A 9946-nucleotide genomic window follows, 5' to 3' on the forward strand; every position below is an offset into this window, starting at 1 on the left:
TTGACCACTGCCGGCAGGATGATATGGCATGGAGAGTATCCGCTTGATGTTCCATTTTTCGAAGAACTCAGTCGCCTTTTTTTCGATGAACTGGGGTCCGTTGTCGCAACTAATTTCTTTGGGGATGCCGAAGTGTCATATGATGTTTTTCCAGATGAACGCGATGACTTCTTGTTCGCGTATTTGAGCGAACGCACCTGCTTCCACCCATTTGGAAAAGTAATTAGTTAAAACCAAAAGGAAGCGTATCTTACCTCGCCTTGCTGGGAGGGTTCCGACGATATCCATCCCCCATTTTATAAATGGCCATAGAGAAGTGACGAAATGCAGAAGTTCCCCCGCCTGGTGTATCATAGGGGTGAATTTCTACACATTTCTTGATGTAATCTACGACCTCTTTTTTCATAGTGGGCTAGTAATATCTTGAACAAATAAGACATCTGACGAGGGCCCGGTTGCTCATATGGGCACTGCAGTGGCCTTCGTGTACCTCTTCGAGCACACGCCTTATATGATTTGTTCCAAGGCATTTGGCCAAAGGACCGCCAAACGTCCTTTTGTAAAGGTTGTGGTTTATGAGGCTGTACCTGGCCGCTTGTATTCAGAGTTTTTTGGATTCTTTTTTATCTTGTAGGAGTGTTGCCTCCTACAGATATGATATGACGTGGTTGTGCCAGTTGTCGCGCTCCCTTTTTTCCTCCGCGGAGAAAGTATGGGTTCCGACGTTCATGGGGTAAATAACTCATTTCCTTTTTGGGATTTGGGTATTTGAAGAGTCGCCACCTAACGGATTATGTTGCGTTAGGGCACCTAAAGTAATTAAATCTTAGACTAATTTGCATTACCTGAGATTTAGGATAAGGGCTCGAAATAACCTTGAGGGGAAGGTGTTAGGCACCCCTCTCGGTCCACAACGGTGGGTCCCATCTGAACTTATACTTATGGGTTAGTCCTTTTAACATACAAATAATTTTAACATATACTTGCAAGTAAAGGCATGTTTTGACATTCTAAGCACATGTATGATTCAAGTAATGGAATAAAAGAAAAGGTTTGAACAAGTTACACATATATAAAGGAAAGTAAATTTATTTAAACAACGGGAATTGGGAAAGAGGGGTCCTAAGTTGGTTAGCCTACATGATCACCCCACACAATGTCCGGCAATCATTTCTCAATGAGGGGCTACATGTGACATTAGCGCGTAGTCATCATATCCTAACTACCCAATTCCCTCCCCTTGGTCATATCCTAAAGCGTGCTAATAACCTTGATAGATGTCCTATGCATGCACTACCCGCCCCTTCCTTGTGGCCCTGGAGGTATTTAGGACCTCTAACTTTAGGTAGTTCTAGACCATCCTAAGGTATTTAAAGGAGAAAAGTCTAAGCATCAATCAAAACAGTTAGGATTGCATTTAAAGAGAACAATTACAGGCTCATATTCGCTTCCACAAACATAACAAGTAAATGCACGTCTCAAACAACAGTTTCAAGTATTTAAGAGAAAACCCTAGAACATGATATCTAGGTGAGTAGAGATTATACAGTATTGAATCAGAACCAAAGTGTCAAAGACCTATTCAGCTTGCATACTGATTTTAGACCTGTTGAATGTGAGCAATCTCAAATAACAAAATGCAGTTTTATAGTTGCAAGATTTTTAATCACCCTATAGGCTTGCCTAAGCGCATAACAGTGATTTCCTAATAGCATGATATCTATATTGATTAGGAATGCAGTAAAACAGTGAAAAAATTTTAAACGGACAACTTGGGATCCTATAAACATGTTTTCTAACGGTATTAATTGAGGTTGCGTTTGAAAACCTTTTAAGAATCGGATAGATTTAGTTAATTAAACCACTTCAGAATATATAAACACGAATTGAACTAACTGAACTGTTTTAAGTCTTATAGGCATGACTTTTAATTAAGCATAAGGTAAAACAAACATCATTCATTAACCTAAATGAAACCCCTATAGGCATGGTATCTCTAGAGCTGATTTTAACCCTATATGCATGATCTCTATTATTAAAGCTATTTTAGATCCTATAGGCATTATTTCTAATTGTGTGGAAGTAAAGTAAACATAACAAACACATTTGACTCAACATGGACCCTATAGACATGGTATCTACCTAATTTTACCCACAATATATATACTACCCTCCCTTTTCACTAATCACCCCACTGTTCGTTTACAATAATTATTATAGACCAATGAATCAAATAACAAATTACATAAATAGAAAAGTAATCTATAGGGAGCCTGCAATAGGCCCAAATGACTTCCAAGCCTCCAATAGCCTCAAATGACCAAAGTTCCATAGCCAAATTCGTATCTAGGTGTGTCAGAGTTCCCTAAGGATCTCAAGGATCCCGGACAGTGCTCACACCTAACCTTTTCTTAAATAATAACCGATTTAGGTGCAGTGTGGAAAAGCCAGCTCTGACATGCCAGAGCTCAAAGAGATCTCAAGGATCTCAAGGCAGTATATATATCAGATTGGCAGAACCTAGTATTCTAAGAGTAAATTGAGAGTGCTTGACATAGTTTGAAAAAGGTTTTGAAAATAGTACAAAGATGACTTTAAGAGTGAAAAGATTTTTTGAAACAAGAAATAGTTTGGTGGTAAAAGACAGTTAGAGAAGAGTACCAAAACTCTTTTGAAGACAGCAGACAATCAATTGGTCATAAAGCATCCAGATTCAGAAACACTCAACAAACAGATCTCACTTAGAGATAAAGGGATTGAGGCACAGAAGAATCACATTGGGGGTACATGGATAGGGTATAAGGGAAATATATAGTCAACAAAGTGCATAAAACACTTAGGGTCTTAGAGACTTAGCCGACTAGTCATGGACAGTAAATAGTTAAGACATAGATCACAGTTGTAATACAGAAAACCTGATATGCCTTGAACAAGATTAAACATACAGGCAGGGTCAATCACATACATCAAACAACCAACATGATCACATAATTGGGGGATTGAACAGATATTCACAAACAGACTGGTTAAGTATCAAATAACTAGGTGAAGTGTAGATATGCTAATCATATATTGAACAGGATAGAGTTGAGACATGCTAGGCAAAGAAGTAAGGAGGAATACAAGTTGAATTCATAGCTGATTAACTGTGCAGGAATGAAACACACAGGGTTTGGATTTCAAAATTTAACTAGAGACATACTAGTTTAAGAAAAGAATGCAGAATATAAAGCAGATGTAGTTCCAATATATAGCCTTGGCTTTCAGCCGGCTTGACCAGTGAATATCATAAGTAGTAAAGGAGAAAAGAGAGCTTTAGAGTGTAAGTGTGCTTTTTTGAACTAATGTTTGTTGTCAGAAGTGAGAATGGGCGGGATTTTATATAGTAATCAAAAGCTTAGCAAAGTAAGGTAAGGGATCAATAAGTAGCAATTAGGGAAATCATAGAATCAATCACATGTAAAATTAGTATGTCTTTCCTTAAATCAAGGGAACATCAATCAAAGGTAACAACATGACAGATACTTAAGGAAGAAAATCGAGTACATAATAGGTAATTAGGGGCGGATACATAGGGGTTTCAATTAAGGAAACAATCAATAAGAATCAGCAAAATAACAAATAAGGCAAGGGAAAAATTAATTAAGGCAAGCAGTTCAATTAAACCGAGTAGGGAGGTAAGAATCGAATGTTTTGTTAAGGAAAAGTGTTCAAATCAAACCAAGAAATAAGGACTTCAGAATAATCAAGGGTTCAATCAAAGAGAATATCATGAAAGAGTCAGCAAGTTTAGAGGATAAAATAAAGTAAGAAATGAATAGTCAGGGTTCGACACATAATTTTAACACAACAAATAGTTAAATCGACACTGATTAAAGATGAATAGTCAGGATGAACACAAACATATAGAATCAGTGAAAGGTTGAACTAAGAAATTCATTAGAGGCATATTAGGACAAGAAAACCATGAGACATTTAAATGGCTAAAGAGAAATCGCAAGACCCAAGGCAAGAACACAATCAGTACATCAATACTTAGAAGCCAAATAAAGAAATGTCAGAAAATTAGGGTTTTTAGTACAAGCGAGTTAAGGTTGTAGAAAACTTACAAAATCAGTTAAACACATAAGAAGCAGAAGATCAAACACTCAAAAATCATCAAACATTTTGTAAAAGACATTTCCGGAAACCCTAGTTTAGGAAAAAATGAAAAATCATTCGAAAATCACATGATTCTTATAAAGAATCACAAGATTATTGTAAAACACATATGAAACAAGTCTAAATCATCTCAGATCTGTACAGATCTAAGAGGTACAGAAGAAAGAAATTATGGTTTCAAGGAGAACAACACAGAGGTGAAGAACATGCTTAGAAGCCCATAGATCATAGTCGATGTAGGACGATCTTACTCAGAATCACACTGGAACAACCTAAAACAGGCGAGAAAGGAGCCATAGATGCAAGCCAACTAACCCTGGTCCCTTGAGGGCCCTGGAGATGGCAATACCAACGTGAGAGTGGCTAATAGAGGCCTGAGGGTGGGTGAGAAATCACCATAGATAGCCATAGATGAGTGATGGTGAGGTTCGATTAGGGTTAGGTTTGAGATCATTTGAGAGACGAGAGGGATTTCAGGGCGGCAGATGGTGGAAAATGAAAGGGTTTGGGGGGGTGTCATTTGGTTTATTTTGGGTAAGATTGTTTGTGGCCGTTGATCTTATGATCAACGGCCGAGATTAAAGGGTTTTGGGGCCGGATTGGGTCTTCAGGGTTTGGGTTGGGTAAATTTAATTGGGATTAGGCTGGTATTGGGTTGAATTAGGGCTAGAATTGAAATACAAAATATGTCAGATTTTAAATAGCCACTTTTAATAGTTACATGATTTATAAAAATAATAAATGAGTTCCAAAAAAATAGTTTTGTGTACTAAAATAATTTAAAATAGTTATTTAACATTTTAAAAATATAAAGGATCATTTTATGTATCAATAATGTAATTATGTATTAGTATGGGCTATTATTGCAAAGATGTGCAATTTAGACTAAAAATATAAATATAATTACAAAAATGCACTAAAAATATTGAAACACCGTGTTGGCATAAATAAAGAATTTAGATGACTAAATCATCCCAAAAGTAATTTGAAGGATAATTATTGTATATTTATAAATAAAAGAGAAGAAATAAATTGATTTGGAGCTTTGAAAATTATAGAAAAATTATAAAAATATTTATGCATGCTTATAACTGCATATGTGCTATTTTGAAAGTATATATATATATATATTAAAAGTATATGGGAAAATTGGGTATCAACACCAGTCCCAAATTAAATTTATAGAGTGTACCTCGATTTGGTCTATTGATGAGTGGAGGAGGGTGACCACGTTCTCCTTGGTGATATTTTTAGTTGCTCCTGCCAGCTTGGCGAGATCGTCTGCTTCGATGTTTTGTGCTCGCGGTATTTGGTCGAGTCGGCATTCGTCTAATTCTGGCAGCAGCTTGTGGATTTCGGTCTGGTATTTCTACAACCTCTGCTCCTTAACCTAGAAAGTCCTAGTAACTTAGTTTACGACAAGTTGAGAGTCGCAGTGGAGGATGACTCGTCGAGCACCATACTTGAGGGCCAAATTCAGTTCTGCAATTACGGCCTCATACTCGGCCTCATTGTTAGTCATTTCAGGGCATCGTATAGATTGGCGAATTACTTCGCTCATTGGGACTTCAAGTACGAGTCCCATTCCGGATCCCGACGCATTGGACGCGTCGTCGGTGTAGAGGACCTAGAGGTCGGGTCGTTCAGGTGAAGTGCAAAGCACTTATTGCTCGACTTCGGGTAATATTTCTGCACTAAAGTCTGCGACAAAATCGGTGATCACTTGCAATTTTATTGCAATTTGTGATTGATATTTTATATCATGCTCGCTCAATTCTATGGCCCATTTGGCCAACCTACCCAATAATTCGGATTTGTGCAGGATGCTCCTGAGAGGAAAGGTTGTCACCACCTTTATGGGGTGGCACTAAAAATATGGTCTAAGCTTTCGTGAAGCTATGACTAATGCTAGAGCCAATTTTTCAAGGTGCGGGTACCTTGTTTCGGCGTCGATTAAGATTTTGCTGATATAGTAAATTGAAGATTGCGTACCTTTGTTTTCTCGGACTAGAACTGCACTTACCATGACTTTGGAGACATCTAGGTAGACTAGGAGGCACTCGCCTGGATCTGCCTTGGCGAGTAAGGGTGGTGAGGACAAGTATGCTTTCAGTTTTCTTAGCGTGTCGCCACATTCTGAATTCCACTGAAGTCCATTGTCCTTCCTTAATACATTAAAAAATTTATGGCATCTATCTGATGACCGTGAGATGAACCTCGACAGGGTGGCTATCCGTCCTGCCAATTTTTGTACCTGCCTTTTACTGGTCAATGTTTTGAGTATTCCTTCGATGGCCTTAATCTGATCTGGGTTGAACTTGATGCCTCTTTGTGATACCAAGAAATCAAGGAACTTACCTGAGGTTACGCCGAATGTACATTTTTCGGGGTTTAGTTTCATGCCGTACCATCTTAATATGTCAAAGGCTTCCTTCAGATGATCAATATGATCTTTTTTCCTTTTTGACTTAACCAGCATGTCGTCGATGTAGACTTCCATTGTTTTACCGAGTTGGTCTTTGAACATCTTGGTGACCAACCTCTTGTACGTCTCCCCTGCATTCTTTAGTTCGAACGACATGACCTTATAGCAGTACGTTCCTTGGTGAGTGATGAAAGTGGTTTCTCCTGGTCTTCTTCTTCCATGAGGATCTGGTTGTAACCCGAGTAGGTATCTAAGAAGCTTAGCAACTCGTGTCTTACTTTTGCGTTGATGAGTTGGTCGATGTGTGGCAATAGAAAGGAGTCTTTTAGGCATGCCTTGATTAGGTCTGTGAAATCTACACACATCCACCATTTTCATTTTTCTTTTTTACCATGACCACATTGGCGACCCACTGGGAATATTTTGACTCTCGAACGGAGCCATTTGCGAGCAACTTATCGACTTCTTCGCTGACAGCTTTGTTGATTGCGACATTGAATTTCTTTCTTATTTTCCATACTGGCGGGTATAGGGGGTCGACATTTAGTTTGTGTATGGAGATATCCTTTGGGATACCTGGCATATCTGTATAGGAGAAGGCAAACAGATCGACATTGTCAGTCAAGAATTTATGAAACTTACCTGGTTCCAAGAGATTGTGCCTGATATAAGCCTTTTTTGTGTTATTGTTGCCGTCTAGGAGGACGGGATCAAGATCCTCTATCGTCGACTCGGATGCTTCTACGATGTTAGGGTCCTTGATAACATCTGTTCGTACGTCATGTTTGGCTCCCAACATCGCTGATTGCTATGCTTCCACATTTGTCCCATTTAGTTGTTGGGTGTGGGCGCAATCCTGGGCGATGCGATAACATTCTTGTGCGGTGCGTTGCTCACCTCAGATGCTGAATACCCCCCCCATGGAGTAGGAAACTTGATCACTTGATAGAGACTGGACGGGACCGCTTGCACGGCATGTATCCACAGGTGCCCTATGATGGCGTTGTAGGCTGTTTCTTGGTTCATGATATGAAACGTCATTTCCAGGGTGACTCCTTTGGCTAGGATGGGTAGCACTATCTCTCCAGAAGTCCGCTCGACTGCATTATTAAAACTTGTTAGCATTATGCAGCATGGTATTATTTTATCTTCGAGTCTCATCTGTACGTGGACTCGAGGATGGATAATACACGTGCCACTCCCATCATCTACCATTATTCTTTTTACATCAGTATCTGAAATACATAAAGTAATAACAAGATCATCGTAGTGAGGGAAAGACAAATTGTCGGCATCTAACTTATCGAAGATGATACTATCTTCGAGGTCATCATACCGTTCATGGGTGATGGACCATTTAAGTTTATGTGTGGTGGTGAACTTGACATGATTGATTGTTGTGCCATTGCCCCCGTCAATGATCATCTGTCTAGTGCGAGTGGGAGAAGGTGGTTTTGGAGGTCCCTAGGGTTGTTCGCATCTGCGGGCGAAGTTAGCCCATCCTCGATCGCTCAGCAATTCTTTCAGGTGTCCTTGATTTAGCATTCGCAGTACCTCCTATTGTATTCCTATGCAATCTTCGATTTTGTGACCCCTTTCATGGTGAAATTCGCAGAAAGCATTCAACTTTCGAGTGCTAGGGTCGGACCTCATCTTTTGCGGCCATTGCACCTTTTATCGAGTTTCTCTAGTACGTACATTATTTTGAAGGAGAAACACAAAAATTGTGAGCAGATAGGAGTGGAGGCATACCTTTATCATGTCGATATAGCGCTGCATGTCGAGAAGGAGCATCCATGTGCCGCGGTAGAGGCAGGACAGACATCCTGACCTAGCGTTGATGGCTTTCTTGGCCGAGACGAGGCCCTGACTGATCTCTTCAACCGTCGTTGCGACAATCTTTCCTTGCTTCAGTTTGAACTAACGTCAACTGTTGGGTCAAACCATTGAGGTCATCCTCGTCGACTCTTACGTCGGCGCAATAGGCGTTATGGATTTCTTCCCATGTGGTTGGAGGGTATTTCATGAGCCTGCTTAGCAATTTTCTGGTAGCTCTCGACCTGTTCTTGTTTAGTTCATTATGGAAGGCTACTACTGTCATTCCCTCTGACACATTCGGCAAGCTCATTCTCACCCTGTTCAACCGAGATAAGAAGTCCCTGAGTCCCTCGTCGTGCATCTGTCTTACGGTAAATATGTCGTTTACCCTAGCTTCTACCTTTTTGGCTCCTGCATGGGCGGTGACAAATTTGTCTGCCATTTCTCAAACGTTGCTATCGAACGTGCCGGTAGTTGAGAGTACCATGTCAGGGCTCCCCCTGTTAGGGTTTTGCCGAACTTTTTCAATAGCACCGATGGTACCTGCTCTTTTGAATGATCATTACCTTTTACAGCTGTGACGTAGTGGATGATATGATATTTTGGATCGGTAGTATCATCATATATCTTTAGGTAGGGCGCCATTTTGAAGGTATTTGGAATGGCGTAGGGGGCCGCTTTTTCATTGTATGGTTGCTCGATAAATCGACCAACATCCCATTTTGGCAACAACTTTGTGGCGCCTGGTATTTTGTCAACCCTCTCTTGGTGTTCCTTCATTTGGTCACGGAGTGCCTTATTCTCATTTTCCATCTCCTCCATTTTTTTTAAAATTGCTGCAAGCGTATCATTACCTGCGTCATTAGCAACATGAGTGTTACCTGTACGGGGTCACCTTGCTCATCAGCGTTTGTCGTAACATCTGCATGTGCAACATTCCTGTTATCCCTTTGGGTGGGTTTATCAAGTATGTTGTTCAGAGTACTTGTTAGCCATTCTTCAAGCAGTCTTCTTACTTTCGGTGGTGTCTCTCCTGTTGTACTGGATGTGGTCTTTGGTGTCCCATTTTTGTTATCTTCCCTGTTGTCTTCGTTGATGGTGTTCAAGAGGTTGGTTGTGACGCCTACTATTGCTTTTTGCCTTGCATCTCCTTTCCATGCCATTGTTAGTTTGTGCAAAGCTAGGACGAGGTGATTATCCTTTTCAAGGGTCTAGATGAGACTAAAATCTTAGCTAAAGAAATACTCACAGATTTACAAGTGGTCACTTAAAAATAGCCACAGTTTAAAAAGTAATCGAAATTTAGCCACTTTTTATGTAAAGATAAATCTGAACGAAAATACTGTTCAAATTCAAAAAAAATACTCCAGTATAATATACTGGTCCGGCATAATATACTAGAACTTTTCGCGTGTTACAGTTCCAACATATTTATATTGGAAGTTCATACATAAGTGCACCGATCTCCAATATATTATGCTGCAACTTTCCGTGTTGCAGTATAATATTGGCTCTTAAAAATGACTATTAATGCAGTTCACC

Source organism: Nicotiana tabacum, chromosome 3 (genome assembly GCF_000715075.1).
Source record: "Nicotiana tabacum cultivar K326 chromosome 3, ASM71507v2, whole genome shotgun sequence".
In the NCBI taxonomy this organism is placed as follows: domain Eukaryota; kingdom Viridiplantae; phylum Streptophyta; class Magnoliopsida; order Solanales; family Solanaceae; genus Nicotiana; species Nicotiana tabacum.